Source organism: Neovison vison, chromosome 8 (genome assembly GCF_020171115.1).
Source record: "Neovison vison isolate M4711 chromosome 8, ASM_NN_V1, whole genome shotgun sequence".
Classification (NCBI taxonomy): Eukaryota; Metazoa; Chordata; class Mammalia; order Carnivora; family Mustelidae; genus Neogale; species Neogale vison.
Genome location: NC_058098.1, coordinates 63,606,172 through 63,626,864, shown reverse-complemented (window position 1 = coordinate 63,626,864; position 20,693 = coordinate 63,606,172). Strand labels below are relative to the sequence as shown.

Below are 20,693 nucleotides of genomic sequence, written 5' to 3'. Positions count from 1 at the left end.
AACAGAATAGAGAGCTGGGTCTCATTGAACGCAGGGCTACATCTTTGGATTGCTGTGTTCTTCTCAACCTGAGCCAGGCCCACAGAGAAGCAACCATGTCTAAGGGACCTGCAGTTGGCATTGATCTTGGCACCACCTACTCCTGCGTGGGTGTCTTCCAGCACAGGAAAGTGGAAATAATTGCCAATGATCAGGGAAACCAGACCACCCCAAGTTATGTCGTCTTCATGGACACCGAACGATTGATTGGTGATGCCGCAAAGAACCAAGTTGCGATAAACCCCACCAACACAGTTTTTGATGCCAAATGCCTGTTTGGAAGGAGATTTGATGATGCTGTTGTCCAGTCTGATATGAAGCATTGGCCTTGCATGGTGGTGAATGATGCTGGCAGGCCCAAGGTCCAAGTAGAATACAAGGGAGAGACAAAAAGCTTTTATCCAGAGGAGGTGTCTTCTATGGTTTTGATGAAAATGAGGGAAATCGCCGAGGCTTATCTTGGGAAGACTGTTACCAATGCAGTTGTCACAGTACCTGCGTACTTCAATGATTCTCAGCATCAGACTACCAAAGATGCTGGAACTATTGTTGGTCTCAATGTACTTTGAATCATCAATGAGCCAACTGCTGCTGCTATTGCTTATGGCTTAGATAAAAAAAGTTGGAGCTGAAAGGAATGTGCTGATCTTTGTGATATGTCAATCCTTACTATTGAGGATGGGATCTTTGAGGTTAAGTCCACAGCTGGAGACACCCACTTAGGTGGAAAAGACTTTGACAACCAAATGGTCAACCATTTTATTGCAGAGTTCAAGTGTAAACATAAGATATCAGTGAAAACAAGAGGGCAGTTCATCACCTCTGTACTGCTTGTGAACATGCTAAGCATGCACTTTCCTCCAGCACCCAGGCCAGTATTGAGATTGATTTTCTGTATGAAGGAATCGACTTCTATACCTCTATCACTCGTGCCCAGTTTGAAGAATTAAATTCTGACCTGTTCCATGGCACCCTGGACCCTGTCGAGAAAGCCCTATGGGATGCCAAGTTAGACAAGTCTCAGATCCACGATATTATCCTGGTGGTTGGTTCTACCCATATCCCCAAGATTGAGAAACTTCTCCAAGATTTCTTCAATAGAAAGGAACTGAATAAGAGCATCAACTCTGATGAGGCTGTTGCTTATGGTGCAGCTGTCCAGGAAGCCATCCTTTCTGGAGACAAATCTGAAAATGTTCAAGATTTGCTGCTGTTGGATGTCACTCCATTTCTCTTGGCATTGAAACTACTGGAGGAGTCATGACTGTTCTCATCAAGCATAATACTACCATTCCCACGAAACAGACACAGACCTTCACTACCTACTCCGACAACCAGCCTGTTGTGCTTATTCAGGTGTATGAAGGTGAGCATGCCATGACCAAGAACAACAACCTACTTGGAAAGTTTGAACTCACAGGCATACCTCCTGCTCCTCATGACGTTCCTCAGATTGAGGTCACTTTTGATATTGATGCTAATGATATCCCCAATGTCTCTGTCGTGGATAAGAGCACAGGAAAAGAGAACAAGATTACCATCACTAATGACAAGGGCTGCTTGAGCAAGGAAGATATTGAGCACATGGTCCAGGAAGCTGAGAAGTACAAAGCTGAAGATGAGAAACAAAGGGACAAGTCGTCTTCCAAGAATTCACTTGAGTCTTATGCATTCAACATGAAAGCAACTGTTGAAGATGAAAAACTTCAGGGCAAGATAAATGATGAAGACAAACAGAAGATTCTTGATAAGTACAATGAAATCATTAACTGGCTTGATAAGAACCAGACTGCAGAGAAGGAAGAATTTGAACACCAGCAGAAAGAGTTGGAGAAAGTCTGCAACCCCATCATCACCAAGCTGTACCAGGGTGCAGGGGGCATGCCAGGAGGAATGCCTGGAGGCTTCCCTGGTGGTGGAGTTCCTCCCTCTGGTCGTGCCTCCTCTGGGCCCACCATTGAAGAGGTTGACTAAGCCAACCTGAGAATAAATAGGTAGAGCATTGTTCCACCCACAATATTCAAAGGACCCAAATTTGTAGCAAATTCCATGGCAGTTGTAATGTTGAGCTGTTATAGCAAAAATACTGAGCATTCTTGATACTTGAATATGGAATATGTGCACAGGGAAAGGAAATAAACATTGCACTTTATAAGCACTGTATTGTTAAAATGCAATGTCTTAAATAAGACTGTATTTAAAATTGGCAAAAAAAAAAAGAGAGAGAGAGAGAGAGCCCAGAAATAGACCCTCAACTCTATGGTCAACTAATCTTTGACAGAGCAAGAAAGAATGTCCAATGGAAAAAAGACATCCTCTTTAACAAATGGTGTTGGGAAAATAGGACAGCCACATGCAGAAAAATGAAATTGGACCATTTCCTCATACCACACACAAAAATAGACTCAAAATGGATGAAGGACCTCAATGTGAGAAAGGAATCTATCAAAATCCTTGAGGAGAACACAGGCAGCAACCTCTTTGACCTTAGCCACAGCAACTTCTTCCTAGGAACATTGCCAAAGGCAAGGGAAGCAAGGGCAAAAATGAAATATTGGGATTTCATCAAGATCAAAAAGCTTTTGCACAGCAAAGGAAACAGGCAACAAAACCAAAAGACAACAGACAGAATAGGAGAAGATATTTGCAAATGACATATCAGATAAAGGGCTAGTATCCAAAATCTATAAAGAGCTTAGTAAACTCAACACCCAAAGAACAAATCATCCAATCAAGAAATGGGCAGAAGACATGAACAGACATTTCTGCAAAGAAGACATCCAGATGGCCAACAGACACATGAAAAACTGCTCCATATCGCTCGGCATCAGGGAAAGACAAATCAAAACCACAATGAGATATCACGTCACACCAGTCAGAATGGCTAAAATTAATAAGTCAGGAAATGACAGATGCTGGTGAGGATGCAGAGAAAGGGGAACCCTCCTACACTGTTGGTGGGAATGCAAGCTGGTGCAGCCACTCTGGAAAATAGCATGGAAGTTCCTCAAAAAGTTGAAAATAGAGTTACCCTATGACCCAGCCATCGCACTACTGGGTATTTACCCTAAAGATACAAATGTAGTGATCTGAAGGGGCACGTGCACCCAAATGCATGTGGGTGCATTTATAGGAGCAATGTCCACAACAGCCAAACTATGGAAAGAACCTAGATGTCCATCAACAGATGAATGGATAAAGAAGAGGTGGTATACAATGGAATACTAAGCCATCAAAAGAAATGAAATCTTGCCATTTGTGACAACGTGGATGGAACTAGAGGGTATTATACTTATCAAAATAAGTCAATTGGAGAAAGACAACTATCATATGATCTCCCTGATATGAGGAAGTGGAGATGCAACATGGGGGTCTGGGGGTAGAAAAAGATTGAATGAAACAAGATGGGATCAGGAGGGAGACAAACCATAAAAGACTCTAAATCTCACAAAACAAACTGAGGGTTGCTGGGGGGAGGGGAGTTGGGAGAGGGTGGTGGGGTTATGGACTTTGGGGAGGGTATGTGCTATGTGAGTGCTATGAAGTGTGTAAACCTGGCGATTCACAGAACTGTACCTCTGGGGCTAATAATACATTATATGTTTATTAAAAATTAAAAAAAATAAAATAAAATGTCTATGCAGATGTGATTAAGGATCCTCATATGTGCAGATCACCCTGGATTACTAGGATGGGTCCTAAATGCTGCCACAAGCGTTCTTGTAAACAAGACTCCAATTGCTGAAAAAAGGAAGATGAGGAGGTAATGTGACCACAGAGACAGAGAGCAGAATGATGCAGCCACAGAGCAGCTGGAGCCACCAGAAGCAGATTTTGGAATCTTCCCTAGAGCCTTCAGTGGGCAGATGGCCCTAGGAACCCCTGGGTTTCAGACTGCCCAGAGAAGTATACGGAACCAATGTTTGCTGTTTCACATGGAGTTGGTGGTAAGTTTGTTACAGCAACCACAAGAAGCTAACACATGGTCAGAAAATACTTTAAAAAAATATCACTGGACCAGTGTTACACAGTCTAAAATCCAGTCTTTTGGATGTATTGCTATCTGTAGTCTACAGATTATTAAAAGCTTATCATTAAAAACTTTACTGTTTCTCCTCTGTATTATATTGTAATTAGTAGGTTCATAGAGGGGTTTCATTTCCTGGTGGGAGAATTGAGTCTGCATAATTTGTTCACCTCCTGAGGACCTTGATGGGATTCATCATTTGGGACCATTGGGCCCTGCTTCCAGGAGGTCACGTTAGTTAGTCCTCTTGTGTGCCATAGCAGTGCTTACTCTTTCTCAGATTTTTGGACTTGACTATAGTTCTGTGTGTTTATCCATTCTTGCATCTATAAATAAAGGCAAGTACATATCCATTCTTTGGAAGCACATTGAGAAGTAATAAAAGAAAGAAAAAAAAAAACACGCACATTTTAACATCACCTACTGATTAAAATCCATACAATAATTAAGATCATTTTATTATATTTATCTTATTTTTGTGTTACAACTACCTGCCTGTGTTATCTTTGCTAACTTTTCAGAGTATGATTAGAAATCTCTTGTTTTTAGGGACAAAACTGGCTCCAATTCACCATAGCTGTACTTAGATTCAAGGCCAAACAAGGGCTATCCCTTCAAGTTGTTTCTTTGGTGCTTCTGACATTGCATCTTGTTTTGGGTCCACTGAAATTTCCCAGATTCATCCTGATTTTTCCCTGACACAGATGTAGAATTAGCTACCCTGCTAGAATTGGTGGTTCCTTTTGTGGAGAACAGACCAGAGACTAAAGGCTTGGTGCTAGAGTGTGGGTAGTGGGAAAGTGCTCTTGTTATTCTGGGATCATGGTAATAAAGGCAGAAGCATATGTCTTGTTGAAGTCCTATATGTGCACTGACCTTTCCACAAGTCTGTCCTTCATCTGTCCCCTGTGTTCATCTCTACCTGCTTTGCTCATTGCCCATAGAAGCTGGGCTCTAGAGCAGTCATCACTAGGGCTCCATTACCCTTGGTTTCTAGCTGGATCTGGTGAATGGGACAGACCAGCAGGAGGTTTTCTGGTGAGAAGGGCAGGAGATTAGAGTCTGCCTTTCCTCATTTTCCCTGATCCCTTTCCATGAAGGGAGTGAGAACTTGTCCTCCCCTGGCCCTTCAGGCCTTGGGTTGGTAGTGCATTCTTGCTGGTTAGAATCTCTCCTGTTCTTTGCTGATCCCCTGTGTGTTGCTCACACCTCACCCCTCCTCACCCCACCCTCTCTAGTTAAACCTTTGGAATGGATTTTTGTGTTCCTGTTGACATGGTGAATAAGACTGTAACTTAACACATTATATTCTCATATACCCTAATTTTCTTACTTTACGTATTTTCATTGACTGCTGAAATTTATTCTTACATTGACAGAAACCATGTTTTCATTCTTTGTTTCAAGGTGAGATATAACATTTCTTGTAAGACATGCTGTTTTTGAGTTAACCATGCAAACACATGAAGAACAAATGGGGTAAATTCATGACAAACTAAATAGACCACAAGTAAAGCAGTTTCTCTAGGACTAGTTGGACTCCAAGGTTGATTGGTTGGTTGGTTGGTACAACCAAAAAAGGCAGCTTTCTGTAGTTTTATTACATGAAATAAAAAAGTTTTATTATAAGGGGAGGAGTCAAGATGGCGGAGAAGTAGCAGGCTGAGACTACCTCAGCTAGCAGGAGATCAGCTAGAGAGCTTATCTAAAGATTGCAATCACCTGCAAATCCATCGGCAGATCGAAGAGAAGAAGAACAGCAATTCTAGAAACAGAAAAACAACCACTTTCTGAAAGGTAGGACTGGAGGAGAAGTGAATCCAAAGCGACGGGAAGACAGACCGCGGGGGGAGGGGCCGGCTCCCGGCAAGCGGCGGAGCAACGGAGCACAAAATCAGGACTTTAAAAGTCTGTTCCGCTGAGGGACATCGCTCTGGAGGCTAAACTGGGGCGAAGCCCACGCGGGGTCGGCGTGACCTCAGGTCCCGCGGGGTCACAGAAGGATCGGGGATGTCTGAGTGTCGCAGAGCTTGCGGATATTAGAACGGGAAAGCCGGCTGCAGAGACAGAGCCGACAGTAAGCTCACAGCTCGGGGTTGCCTTGAACCGGTCGCAGGCTCGGTGAGCTCGGAGCGCGGCCGGAGGTCAGGCAGACGCGAGTCAGAGCTATTCGCTGAGGGCGCACTGGGGAGCGGGGCCCCGGGCTCTCGGCTCCTCCGGGCCAGAGACAAGGAGGCCACCATTTGTATTCCCGTCCTCCGGAACTCTACGGAAAGCTCTCAGGTAACAAAAGCTCCTGAAAGCAAAGCCGAGCAGATCGCTCAGCCCGGCCCCTGGTAAGGGCGGTGTAATTCCGCCTGGGGCAAAGACACTTGAGAATCTCTACACCAGGCCCCTCCCCCAGAAGATCAACAAGAAATCCAGGCAAGACCAAGTTCACCTACCAAGGAGTGCAGTTTCAATACCAAGGAGAGAGCAGCAGAATTCCAGAGGAGGAGAAAACAAACCACGGAACTCATGGCTTTCTGCCTGTGATTTTTTAGTCTTGCAGTTAATTTAACTTTTTTCTTTTTCATTTTTTTTCTCTTCTTCTACTAAAATTTTTTATAACTTTTACCCTTTTCTTTTTTAACGTTTTTTAACTAGACTATCTAATATATATATTTTTCTTTTTTATACTTTTCTTTATTCATTTTCTTTTTTGTAATTCTTTTATTTCTTTTTTTTCTTCCTTTATTTTTGAACCTCTTTTTATCCCCAAATCAGAAGAGATCCTAATCTCTTCAATCTTTTTTTTTCTTAATTCTTTTTTAAATTCTTGATTGAATTTTTAATTCAATCTCTTTTTTTTAATTCTTTTTTTCTTTTTTTCTTTCTTTCTTTTTGAACCTCTTTTTATCCCCAAATCAGAAGAGATCCCAATCAGAAGAGATTGGGAGATCCCAATCAGGAGAGATTGGGAGATCCCAATCAGAAGAGATTTCTCAGAAGAGAAATCCCCCCTCACGATTTGGGATCTCTTCTGATTTGGTTAAAGCATATTTTCCTGGGATTGTTGCCACCCTTTTAGTATTTTACTTGCTCCTTCATATACTCTTATCTGGACTAAGTGACAAGGCGGAAAAATTCACCGGAAAAAAAAAGAACAAGAGGCAGTACCGAAGGCTAGGGACCTAATCAATACAGACATTGGTAATATGTCAGATCTAGAGTTCAAAATGACAATTCTCAAGGTTCTAGCCGGGCTTGAAAAAGGCATGGAAGATATTAGAGAAACCCTCTCCAGAGATATAAAAGCCCTTTCTGGAGAAATAAAAGAACTAAAATCTAACCAAGTTGAAATCAAAAAAGCTATTAATGAAGTTCAATCAAAAATGGAGGCTCTCACTGCTAGGATAAATGAGGCAGAAGAAAGAATTAGCGATATAGAAGACCAAATGACAGAGAATAAAGAAGCTGAGCAAAAGAGGGACAAACAGCTACTGGACCATGAGGGGAGAATTCGAGAGATAAGTGACACCGTAAGACGAAACAACATTAGAATAATTGGGATTCCAGAAGAAGAAGAAAGAGAGAGGGGAGCAGAAGGTATACTGGAGAGAATTATTGGGGAGAATTTCCCCAATATGGCAAAGGGAACGAGCATCAAAATTCAGGAGGTTCAGAGAACACCCCTCAAAATCAATAAGAATAGGCCCACACCCCGTCACCTAATAGTAAAATTTACAAGCCTTAGTGACAAAGAGAAAATCCTGAAAGCAGCCCGGGAAAAGAAGTCTATAACATACAATGGTAAAAGTATTAGATTGGCAGCTGATTTATCCACAGAGACCTGGCAGGCCAGAAAGAGCTGGCATGACATTTTCAGAGCACTAAACGAGAAAAACATGCAGCCAAGAATACTATATCCAGCTAGGCTATCATTGAAAATAGAAGGAGAGATTAAAAGCTTCCAGGACAAACAAAAACTGAAAGAATTTGCAAACACCAAACCAGCTCTACAGGAAATACTGAAAGGGGTCCTCTAAGCAAAGAGAGAGCCTACAAGTGGTAGATCAGAAAGGAACAGAGACAATATACAGTAACAGTCACCTTACAGGCAATACAATGGCACTAAAATCATATCTCTCAATAGTTACCCTGAATGTTAATGGGCTAAATGCCCCAATCAAAAGACACAGGGTATCAGAATGGATAAAAAAACAAAACCCATCTATATGTTGCCTCCAAGAAACTCATTTTAAGCCCGAAGACACCTCCAGACTTAAAGTGAGGGGGTGGAAAAGAATTTACCATGCTAATGGACATCAGAAAAAAGCAGGAGTGGCAATCCTTATATCAGATCAATTAGATTTTAAGCCAAAGACTATAATAAGAGATGAGGAAGGACACTATATCATACTCAAAGGGTCTGTCCAACAAGAAGATCTAACGATTTTAAATATCTATGCCCCCAACGTGGGCGCAGCAAACTATATAAACCAATTAAAAACAAAATCAAAGAAACGCATCAACAATAATACAATAATAGTAGGGGACTTTAACACTCCCCTCACTGAAATGGACAGATCATCCAAGCAAAAGATCAACAGGGAAATAAAGGCCTTAAATGATACACTGGATGAGATGGACATCACAGATATATTCAGAACATTTCATCCCAAAGCAACAGAATACACATTCTTCTCTAGTGCACATGGAACATTCTCCAGAATAGATCACATCCTTGGTCCTAAATCAGGACTCAACCGGTATCAAAAGATTGGGATCATTCCCTGCATATTTTCAGACCACAATGCTCTGAAGCTAGAACTCAACCACAAGAGGAAGTTTGGAAAGAACACAAATACATGGAGACTAAACAGCATCCTTCTAAAGAATGAATGGGTCAACCGGGAAATTAAAGAAGAATTGAAAAAAATCATGGAAACAAATGATAATGAAAATACAACGGTTCAAAATCTGTGGGACACAACAAAGGCAGTCCTGAGAGGAAAATATATAGCAGTACAAGCTTTTCTCAAGAAACAAGAAAGGTCTCAGGTACACAACCTAACCCTACACCTAAAGGAGCTGGAGAAAGAACAAGAAAGAAACCCTAAGCCCAGCAGGAGAAGAGAAATCATAAAGATCAGAGCAGAAATCAATGAAATAGAAACCAAAAAAACAATAGAACAAATCAACCAAACTAGGAGCTGGTTCTTTGAAAGAATTAATAAAATTGATAAACCCTTGGCCAGACTTATCAAAAAGAAAAGAGAAAGGACCCAAATAAATAAAATCATGAATGAAAGAGGAGAGATCACAACTAACACCAAAGAAATACAAACTATTATAAGAACATACTATGAGCAACTCTACGCCAACAAATTTGACAATCTGGAAGAAATGGATGCATTCCTAGAAACATATAAACTACCAAAATTGAACCAGGAAGAAATAGAAAGCCTGAACAGACACATAACCAGTAAGGAGATTGAAACAGTCATTAAAAATCTCCAAACAAACAAAAGCCCAGGGCCAGATGGCTTCCCGGGGGAATTCTACCAAACATTTAAAGAACTAATTCCTATTCTCCTGAAACTGTTCCAAAAAATAGAAATGGAAGGAAAACTCCCAAACTCATTTTATGAGGCCAGCATCACCTTGATCCCCAAACCAGACAAGGATCCCATCAAAAAAGAGAGCTATAGACCAATATCCTTGATGAACACAGATGCAAAAATTCTCACCAAAATACTAGCCAATAGGATTCAACAGTACATTAAAAGGATTATTCACCACGACCAAGTGGGATTTATCCCAGGGCTGCAAGGTTGGTTCAACATCCGCAAATCAGTCAATGTGATACAACACATCAATAAAAGAAAGAACAAGAACCATATGATACTCTCAATAGATGCTGAAAAAGCATTTGACAAAGTACAGCATCCCTTCCTGATCAAAACCCTTCAAAGTGTAGGGATAGAGGGCACATACCTCAATATCATCAAAGCCATCTATGAAAAACCCACTGCAAATATCATTCTCAATGGAGAAAAACTGAAAGCTTTTCCACTAAGGTCAGGAACACGGCAGGGATGTCCATTATCACCACTGCTATTCAACATAGTACTAGAAGTCCTAGCCTCAGCAATCAGACAACAAAAGGAAATTAAAGACATCCAAATCGGCAAAGAAGAAGTCAAATTATCACTCTTCCCAGATGATATGATACTCTATGTGGAAAACCCAAAAGACTCCACTCCAAAACTGCTAGAACTTATACAGGAATTCAGTAAAGTGTCAGGATATAAGATCAATGCACAGAAATCAGTTGCATTTCTCTACACCAACAACAAGACAGAAGAAAGAGAAATTAAGGAGTCAATCCCATTTACAATTGCACCCCAAACCATAAGATACCTAGGAATAAACCTAACCAAAGAGGCACAGAATCTATACTCAGAAAACTATAAAGTACTCATGAAAGAAATTGAGGAAGACACAAAGAAATGGAAAAATGTTCCATGCTCCTGGATTGGAAGAATAAATATTGTGAAAATGTCTATGCTACCTAAAGCAATCTACACATTTAATGCAATTCCTATCAAAGTACCATCCATCTTTTTCAAAGAAATGGAACAAATAATTTTAAAATTTATATGGAACCAGAAAAGACCTCGAATAGCCAAAGGGATATTGAAAAACAAAGCCAAAGTTGGTGGCATCACAATTCCGGACTTCAAGCTTTATTACAAAGCTGTCATCATCAAGACAGCATGGTACTGGCACAAAAACAGACACATAGACCAATGGAACAGAATAGAGAGCCCAGAAATAGACCCTCAACTCTATGGTCAACTAATCTTCGACAAAGCAGGAAAGAATGTCCAATGGAAAAAAGACAGCCTCTTCAATAAATGGTGTTGGGAAAATTGGACAGCCACGTGCAGAAAAATGAAATTGGACCATTTCCTTACACCACACACAAAAATAGATTCAAAATAGATTAAGGACCTCAATGTGAGAAAGGAATCCATCAAAATCCTTGAGGAGAACACAGGCAGCAACCTCTTCGACCTCAGCCGCAGCAACATCTTCCTAGGAACATCGCCAAAGGCAAGGGAAACAAGGGCAAAAATGAACTTTTGGGATTTCATCAAAATCAAAAGCTTTTGCACAGCAAAGGAAACAGTTAACAAAACCAAAAGACAACTGACAGAATGGGAGAAGATATTTGCAAACGACATATCAGATAAAGGACTAGTGTCCAAAATCTATAAAGAACTTAGCAAACTCAACACCCAAAGAACAAATAATCCAATCAAGAAATGGGCAGAGGACATGAACAGACGTTTCTGCAAAGAAGACATCCAGATGGCCAACAGACACATGAAAAAGTGCTCCATATCACTCAGCATCAGGGAAATACAAATCAAAACCACAATGAGATATCACCTCACACCAGTCAGAATGGCTAAAATCAACAAGTCAGGAAATGACAGATGCTGGCGAGGATGCGGAGAAAGGGGAACCCTCCTACACTGTTGGTGGGAATGCAAGCTGGTGCAACCCCTCTGGAAAACAGCATGGAGGTTCCTCAAAATGTTGAAAATAGAACTGCCCTATGACCCAGCAATTGCACTACTGGGAATTTACCCTAAAGATACAAACGTAGTGATCCAAAGGGGCACGTGCACCCGAATGTTTATAGCAGCAATGTCCACAATAGCCAAACTATGGAAAGAACCTAGATGTCCATCAACAGATGAATGGATCAAGAAGATGTGGTATATATACACAATGGAATACTATGCAGCCATCAAAAGAAACGAAATCTTGCCATTTGCGACAACATGGATGGAACTAGAGCGTATCATGCTTAGCGAAATAAGTGAAGTGGAGAAAGACAACTATCATATGATCTCCCTGATATGAGGGAGTGGTAATGCAACATGGGGGCTTAAGTGGGTAGGAGAAGAATCCATGAAACAAGATGGGATAGGGAGGGAGACAAACCATAAGTGACTCTTAATCTCACGAAACAAACTGTGGGTTGCTGGGAGGGGGGTTGGGAGAAGGGGGGTAGGGTTATGGACATTGGGGAGGGTATGTGCTTTTGGGTAAATTGGAAGGGGTGGTGAACCATGAGAGACTATGGACTCTGAAAAACAATCTGAGGGGTTTGAAGTGGCGGGTGGGTGGGAGGTTGGGGTGCCAGGTGGTGGGTATTATAGAGGGCACAGCTTGCATGGAGCACTGGGTGTGGTGAAAAAATAATGAATACTGTTTTTCTGAAAATAAATAAATTGGAAAAAAAAAGTTTTATTATATACAGTAAAACTCAGGAGATCTCCTTTCAGTCTCTGTTCTGGCTACCCTTTGGGTGGTCCAACGAACTGGTGACCCAGAGACAGCAGAGGTATTTCTGGGGAGATTGAGAACTAATTCCTCTTCCTAATGAGATGGGAAGCTGGATCTTTTAAAATCAACTTTAATTTTTGGAATAGTTATAGTTTTGTAGAAAAGTTGTGAAATTTGTGAATTCCCGTATAGCCCACAACCAAGTTCCTCTTATCATTAACATCTTACATTAATATGATACATTTGTTACAATTAATGAATTCTGAGACATTATTATTAACTAAAGTCCATAATTTATCCAGATTTCTTTAATTTTATCTAATATCCTTTCTGTTTCAGGACTCCCTCCAAATGTTACATGTGCCATCCTGTCACCATGGGTTTCTTTAGACTGTGATAGCTCCTCCGAATCTCCTTGTTTTGATGACTGACAGTTTTAAAAAGTACTAGTGAGATGTTTTGGAGATTGGAATGTGTGTGTGTGTGTGTGTGTGTGTGTGTGTGTGTGTATGTGTGTGACCAACCTGGGGTTATGGGTTTCAGGGGGAAATGCCACAGGGGTAAAGTATCCTTTTAATCATAGTCTATCAAGGGGCCATATTGTCCACATGACTTGCAACAGTTGTTCCCGATCCTGACCACCTGACTGAGGCATGTTGGTCAGAGGGAAAGCACCACGTGCACCCACACTATGGTGAGACTGGGTGGGAAATAGTTATGTTCCACTTCTTTGAGAGGTAAGTAGCTACACAAATTATCTGGAATTTTTCTGCATGAAAGATTTGCTCTCCTCCCCAGATTACTTATTTATTCAATCAACATAAAAGTGTAGATATTTATACTTTGGTATATGATCTAATATCACTTTATTTTGTTCCCATTTTTTCAGCTTTGGCCATTGTGCATTCTTTCTTTGGCTCCTCTCTCCCCTTGGCATGCAGCCACAATTTGGGAGTTTTGTAAATTTTTGGCACTCCCTTACTTTTCGGCATGCAAAATGCTTCTGCCTCATCTTACATAGTTCCTGATCCAGTCCTAGAGTCACCCATTTCTCCAAGGTGGGAGGTTGGATTTTATAAAATAACATTTAGTATTAATTCCTCTGTGTTCCAAAAATGTATTGCCCAAATACAAGGGTGTGGAAGAAAGATACTGAAGAGGCAGGGAAACAGCCATATCATGGGATCTGAAGCTGCTCCCCGAAAACTGGTATCTAGGCCCTCGTATTTTCTAAGATAGTTTGTTTAAAGTCTCTTCCTAGTAACTTCAATGTATGTGCTTCCTCAGGGAGAATTTCTTTTATTCTTTTCTTTTTCTCCTGTGAATGAGTCACACTGTTTTTTCTCTTCACATGCCTCATAAGTATTTTTGTTGTTGAAAACTGAACACTTTGTATATAATAACGGGGTAACTCTGGATATCAGACTCTCCCCAGGGTTTGTTGGTGTTTTGCTATGGGTTGCAGTGGCGTGTTTGCTTAGTAACCTTTCTAAACTATTTTTATAAAAACCTTATTTTTTGTCATGTGTCTTTGAAGACTTTATTCATTTAGTTTAGTAATCAATTAGTGGCTGACCATGATTTCCTTAAACACCTGGAGTAAAAACAGACAAGGAAGAAAAGAAGAGCAGGGCAGGGAAGGAGAGGGGAGGAGATGGATGGAGGAAGGGAGGGAGGAAGGGGAGAAGGGAACAGTAGAGGGAAGGAGAAAGGGAGCAGGGAGGAGAGGGGGAGAGGAGAAGATAGGACCTGGAGGACAAGTTCTGCTCTCCAGTGCCTGGAATCCCTAGCCCACACTGGGAATGTGGGCTACCATCTTAAAGGCCAGTGCCAAGCTGTGGAATGGGTATCAAGCAAGAAGTTAAAATGGCCCAAAACCCTCTTGTTCTTCAGTTTCCTTTTTCTTGATTAAGCACTTGTTTGGCTGCTGTAAAGCTTGAGATATCTTCCAGAGTTCTAACCACTATTTCCAACAGAGTTTTCTAGTTTTTCCCTTGTTTGTGAGAAGGAATGAGCCTTGGAGATCCTTACTTTACCATTTCCATTGAAGTCAATTCTTCATTTGAGGTCTGCATATTGCAGGCAATAATTCAAGAGAGCAAAACTTTTACCTTATCTTTGATCTTTAGAGCAAGCCTGAAGCAAAATCACATGAATAGAAATAAAGAATCTTCTGTCAAAATTAATGGTGTGCTGAGATGAGGATGTGGCCAAATCTGAAAATATTACTTAAAAATATTTTATTTTCTGGCTTCAATAACATCGACTCAATGAGCTAAGGATAAGTTTGTGCTGGTCATCAAGGCTTGAGTACCAGAATATTCTGTGATGCCTAGTGTCTATCAATAACTGGCCTTTATTAACTACTTCATATGTGCCCAGAGCCTCAATATGTTTTATGTTTACTTCACTTATTCCTTTTGAGATGGTCATGCGTTATGCTGTAAAGAATTAACTTAGACTCGGTTAGGTCAAAATCCTACATATAGTCACACAATGAGTACATAATAAAGTCAAGATTAAACTCAGACATTCTGATTCCATAACCACTCACAGGAATTAAGAAGTCTTTAAGAAGTAAACACTCCTTTCTCATATACAAGGCTTGATGAAGACAGACCTGTGACGTACAGGGCCTTCCTCTAATGGATGGTACAGGGAGTATGAGAAAGATAGCTCTGATCAGAGGCTGGAGATTGGGCACTCAGTGGTCTCCCTTTCTTCCCTTCTGGTAACAGCCTGAGATCTAATCTAACTCCACCTGCTTTCCAAAACCAGAGTCAAACCAACCAACCTACTCCTCTCATTGTGGACATCTCTATCGCAGCATGAAAAAGACTTGACCACAGAGAAAAAGATCAGAGGAATCAGGACATTATTCTCTACCCACAATACACAAGGTAGACCAGAAAAGACAGTTTTCTTAGCCATCGACCCAATAAGAGTTTCTGTCAGTTCCTTAAGATATGTCAAAAATTAGTATTTATATCATTTATGTTTTGAATGTATAATTCCACTTCTGGGGACCTATCCTAAGTGATAGGTATAAACTAAGATTTATGAATAGGGGTACTCATCAGAATACTCGTAATGGCAGATAATTATATACACCTTAAATATGCAACACCCCAGGGAATGCTTGAAAAAGTGTGTGTGTGTGTGTGTGTGTGTGTAACATGTAAACTCCATGAGGGCAGGGATTGATTTGTTTCATTTCCTGTTGTTCCCCAGTGTTGACCACACCTGTCACACAAAAGTAGTTCCTTAAATATTTGTTGAATAGATGAATGAAAATAATGGAATACTTTGCATCCATAAAAACAAACTTTAAAAGATATGGATAATTACTCTGAATATAATTTTAAACAACTAAACAGAAAAATACAAAATTGTAAGCGTAATTGTAATTCTAATTTTAAAAAATCAGTTGGATAGAAAAGAAGGATAGCAGAAAATTAACCAAATATTAATACTGGCTATTTCTAAACGATGAAATTATGAAAGATCTTTAATTTATTCTTTATTGTTTTGAATCTGCAGATTTTAAAAACAGAACAAATTATTTTTAAGAAGGAAAAAAAGACTGGTTTTTGATGACCTGCTAGCAACATCTACATTTTATTTCCAGATGAGGTGATTTTAGAGCATTTTAAAAGATAGCTTAGCAAAACTGGCAGAGAGTTTACTAGAAAAGCAGACTCTTAATTACTGTTGACTTTGAAAGCCTTACTACTCCCCCATGATTACCTATAGAAAGAGAAAGAAAATAAAGTAGAGGTGACAGATTTCAAGTAGGTTTCTTTAGATTTTTTTTTTTTTACAGATTTATGGCTTGAAACTATGTAATTATTTTATATTATTTATTAAACAAATTTAAACACTCTTCAAAAGCACTCCCTGAATCAAAAGCAAATGAAACAAACAAGTGGATCTAGCTGGCAGCATGATGACTCAGAGAGGAACTATGCTGGAGCTTTAAGACACAAAATTTTAACTGTAGGTTCCTAGTAGGATATTCCTGAAGGACAAAAAGAAAGGCCTAAAACCATTTTCATGGTGGTGTAGCATCCATGTTGTTGTCATGTTTTGTAGGATAAGTCAAATACACATTTAGCTTGGTACTATAAACTGAGATTTTCAACACGGTTGAAGGGTGACAAGATTAATGAGGATAAGCAAAAATGCTGTCATCTAGATTTCAGATTGGAAATATCAGTGTAAACTTATGACTTCTCTCATCTTTAAAAAAAATTGCATATGGGGTGCCTAGGTGGTGCAGCGAGTTGGGCATCTGACTCTTGGTTTCCTCTGAGGTAATGATCTCAGGATCATGAGATCGAGCCCCACATCAGGCTCTATACCCAGCATGGAGTCTGCTTGGGACTCCCTGTCCCTCTGCCCCTCCTCCTTTCCTCTCTTTCTAGTTCTCTTCCTCAAATAAATAAACAAATCTTTCCCAAAAATGCATGTAGTATTTCCTAGTTCTGTGCACTGAAAAGGCCCAGAAACGAAGACCAACCTGATTGGATGACATCTCCAATTGCAGCCTGCAAATAACATTTATCGCTAAAGAAAGTAGGGCTCATTGAGAAATGGCTGATTCCAATGGACAGGATAAATCTGAAACATCTGATCACACCAGAAGGCAAGGAAGCCATGAGGGACTGTGGACTCTAAGAAACAAACTAAGGGTTTTGGAGGGGAGGAGGGTGGAGGTTTGGGTGATCCTGGCAGTGGGTATTAAGGAGGGCATGTATTGCATGGAGCATGGGGTATGGTGCATAGGCAATGAATCTTGGAACACTGAAAAAAAAAAAAACAATATAAAATAAAATGAAAAGAAAAAAAAAAAACAAAAAAATGAAGGCAAGGAAGCTGTCAAGCCGATTAAGGTGTTTTCAAAAAGACTCAGGAATCAACTTAAATATGTTTCCATTAACCAAAAATGGAATAATTTGAACATCAAACCAGATAATTGCAATGGATTGAAACACATTAAATATGATTAAATCTAGTTTATAATACTTATAAACAGGGAAAAACCTCAAATCATCAGTTAACCTCAAATATATGTTTAAGAACCAACTGATTATTTTAAAACTGTTTTTTTAAGAGCAGTAAGCTTCTGCACAGCAAAGGAAACAGTCAACAAAACAAAGAGGCAACCCACGGAATGGGAGAAGATATTTGCAAATGACAGTACAGACAAAAGGCTGATATCCAGGATCTATAATGAACTCCTCAAACTCAACACACACGAAACAGGCAAACACGTCAAAAAATGGGCAGAAGATATGAACAGACACTTCTCCAATCAAGACATACAAATGGCTATCAGACACATGAAAAAATGCTCATCATCATTAGCCCTCAGGGAGATTCAAATTAAAACCACATTGAGATATCACCTTACACCAGTTAGAATGGCCAAAATTAATAAAACAGGAAACAACATGTGTTGGAGAGGATGTGGAGAAAGGGGAACCCTCTTACACTGTTGGTGGGAATGCAGGTTGGTGCAGCGTCTTTGGAGAACAGTGTGGAGATTCCTCAAGAAATTAAAAATAGAGCTTCCCTATGACCCTGCAATTGCACTCCTGGGTATTTACCCCAAAGACACAGATGTCATGAAAAGAAGGGCCATCTGTACCCCAATGTTTATAGCAGCAATGGCCACGGTCGCCAAACTATGGAAAGAACCAAGATGCCCTTCAACGGATGAATGGATAAGGAAGATGTGGTCCATATACACTATGGAGTATTATGCCTCCATCAGAAAGGATGAATACCCAACTTTTGTAGCAACATGGACGGGACTGGAAGAGATTATGCTGAGTGAAATAAGTCAAGCAGAGAGAGTCAATTATCATATGGTTTCACTTATTTGTGGAGCATAACAAAAAGCATGGAGGACAAGGGGTGTTAGAAAGGAGTAGGGAATTTGGGTAAATTGGAAGGGGAGGTGAACCATGAGAGACTATGGACTCTGAAAAACAGTCTGAGGGGTTTGAAGTGGCGGGGGGGTGGGAGGTTGGGGTACCAGGTGGTGGGTATTATAGAGGGCACGGCTTGCATGGAGCACTGGGTGTGGTGAAAAAATAATGAATAATGTTTTTCTGAAAATAAATAAATTGGAAAAAAACAACAACAAAAAAAAAAAGAAAGAGAGAGTAAAAAATTATCAACCCTTTCCTATAAAATCTGTACATCAGAATAACACAACAGCTAAGCGAAAGTTTCTTAAATTACCCCAGCTTTAAGCAAATGAAGGATACTAGAATTAGAACATCATATTTTTCAATACTAACAAATTAACAAATCTAAGCAAAGATTATCACTGGCAGATAAACATCACCAGATATGACTCCTGAGGGAAAGACACCATTATCTATTGGTCTAGTCAAAAAACAACATAGAACAAAAGCAACCATGAATCTAATCAAATCCCTAGAGGTATTTGCTGATTTACAGGAGCTACAGGAAGTTTAAAATTTGGGGGTTGAGATTAAAGAAATCCACACTTGGGAAATCCTATAAACCATCCAAGGTCTTCAACAGAAAAATTGATGTAGGGAAGAATAAAAAAAAGCTGAAGCATTCAGTATGTGGACTTTATTTCGATCTCAATTCAAACAAAATCTAAATACCCAATTAAGGAAATGTGAAAACAGATAGAGTATATGATGTCATTAAATAATCATTGTTAATTGTGAGAGAATGGTCTTAGGGTTAGGAAGCTGGGACACTTTTGTACATAGAGTTGAAAAGTCCAAAGAGGAAGTTTTTAAAATTCTCACATTGCCCCAAATGTTTTGCCTATGGTCACACAGATAATCTGTGAGGCTTGGGTTGAAACGCTGTGATTAAGGCACAAATAGACATGAGTAACTCCAAACAGATGAAAATTACTCTGCATTTTCCAATGTATTTTTTAAAGGCAGTTTCTTGATGTTTTCAGTAGTCAGAACTCATAATTTTCAGTCCCTATTGCTATGAAATTATTCCCTAAGTGTCCCTAATTTCCTTTGATATCTGGGAATGAGAGTTAGAATGAATATAAATGTTCATCTTTTATTCAAGTACTTTCATCTTCGGCATCACGACTGTCAGGTCACTCTACCGAGCAACTTTGAACTCAGATGTCTGGAGAAATGGCAGAGAATTTTTCATTTTTTCTTAGCTTTTTCAGTTAGCCTGAACTGACCAGAAATCCCTTTGGATATGTTAGGAATAACTCAGAACAATATTTCATTATAAAAGACTTTTGAATGGCATCCATTGTATTTAAACTCTAACAACCCAAGAACCAAAATTGGATCAGCATGGAGGTCTTCTAATTACCTCAGCAGTTTTGATTTAGGAGACACACATGAGGTACACTAACCCCAAAAGTGACACATAGCTTTAATTATAGATAGCTCCCCCCCGCCATATTTCTAAAATCAATAATTTTCCTTTGGTGGTGTGAAATATTTTACATCATTGATCAGTAGTTTCACAGTCCTCAGAAATTGTTAATTCAGCAGAAAAAAATTAGAAATAATTGTGGGAGCTATGTCAATGCCTAACTGTATGACACACAAGTAGATTTTCTTAGTTACTTCTTAAAATTATGGGGACATTACTATCTGCTAGAGGTTTCACTGGGTCTTTACTGAGAGACTTAGAAGCTGACATCAGAGTCTCACGGTCTATCATTTCTATTTGTTGTATACAATGATAGTCAGATTATATGCATGCTACATTTGGGTTTTACTCTTCAGAGACTCAGCTAATTGCCTCTGCTGTTTTTATAAAGCATTTCCATTCGTGTTATGGGTGGATATTTAAAACAAGTATGACACTCTCCAAACAGCCTTGCCATCTCCTCTGAATATGTTGGGCCATATAAAAAGAAACCCAAAGGTCAACATCTCCCTATAGTACCTTGAAGAAATTCTCAGTTCTCCTATTTGTCTTCTAGAACCAGCTCACCTGCTTGCTGAGTTCTGTGGTAGGAGCTTCACTTGGGGCATAGTTTGCCTCTCAGTCAAGTTCTGTCTTGGCAGTTCTGGATTAGAATTCAGTTCTCACCTTTACTGGGAGGTTCTCACCTTTGCTGTCCTTGCACCAGATCCCTTGGCTCTGTCTCTCAGAGAAAGAGAGAGGCTTTGCACCACTGTCCTGTCCAGCCTCCCAGCAACCTGACTCTAGCCAGGACAACACCCTATGATACTAGGGGGAAACACGTAAGTAGCATGTCTTTAAGAATGCTGACTCAGGGGGTTCCTGGGTGGCTCAG

At 40.0% G+C, this 20,693-nt stretch overlaps 1 long non-coding RNA gene and 1 pseudogene across 1 annotated transcript in view; one reads left to right on the top strand and one right to left on the bottom strand.

Annotated features, from left to right (window-relative positions):
* Positions 1-20,693, bottom strand: part of LOC122916414 — a 91,464-nt gene that overhangs the window by 18,097 nt on the left and 52,674 nt on the right. The gene's annotated exons all lie outside the window — the stretch shown is intronic.
* Positions 92-2,228, top strand: LOC122916413 (annotated as a pseudogene).